We start from the raw sequence: 1022 nt of genomic DNA, 5'->3' as shown, positions 1-1022 counted from the left end.
GTTCTAGAGGAAAATCTAAGATCAGGTATGGGATTTATTGGGACTTGTGGTGGCACACAAATAACTGTAATCCCCAAGCTTGAAAGGCAGAGGCAGGATCCTGAGCTTANACACATTCTCAGCTCCGTAGACAGTTCAAGGTCAGCCTTGGTTGCTCAGGGGTGAGGGCACTGGCTGCTCTTCCAGTGGACCAGGCTACATGCAAAGACCAATAGAGATAGACCTGCTCACTCAGCGCCTGCCAGCTTTGACAGGTGAATGGTAATACCATGNTTCCAGGCTTCTTTCTTGGCTTCCACATAGTTATTCTGGCAGCNTTTCTGGGCTGGAAGACAGCATCTGTCCACGGCTTTGCTGGCAAGGCAGTGTGGGGAATTCTANTGGAAATTTTAGAGCTTCCCAGCCCTTAGGGTAGCAGGAGTCTGGCCCTAACACNTGGTGCTTCTCACAGCTCCCAACTCAAGCTCAGTGTCTACAGTTGACTTTCACGGTTGACTGTGAATGAGCAGCAGACTTGTTAGGCAGCATGGAGGTGTCAACAGGGTGTCTGCCGGGAGGCCCATTGCATGANGGACCTCGGGATTCTGCACTGCCTGGAACCTGGCCATCCTTAAGGCAACCGGCATCTGTCTATGAGAATGGTGTTCAAGGCGTAGAACATATTCCTTTCATCTCAGCACTGAGGAGGCAGAGATAGGTGGATCAGCCTGATCTATGTAGTAAGTTTCAGGTTAGCCAGAGCTATGCTACTCAGTAAGATGATATCAAAACAAACAAACAAAAGAGGAGACAGGGAGGGACTGGAGAGATGGTTCAGCAGTTCTGAGCCCTTGTAAATAGTGTAGAGTAGTAGTAATTCAATGCTTAGCATCCACAGTGAGTTACAACCACCCATCACTTCAGTCTAGCCTCCAAGGACACCAGGCTTGTATATGGCACACATACACAGCTGGCAAAACATTCATATAAGAAGTAGTTCAACTAGCTAGGCGTGGTGGCACACGCCTTTAATCCCAGCACTT

The sequence above is a fragment of the Mus caroli genome, chromosome 4 (genome assembly GCF_900094665.2).
Source record: "Mus caroli chromosome 4, CAROLI_EIJ_v1.1, whole genome shotgun sequence".
In the NCBI taxonomy this organism is placed as follows: Eukaryota; Metazoa; Chordata; class Mammalia; order Rodentia; family Muridae; genus Mus; species Mus caroli.
The sequence above is the reverse complement of the archived record's forward strand: the minus strand, read 5'-3'. Positions refer to the sequence as shown.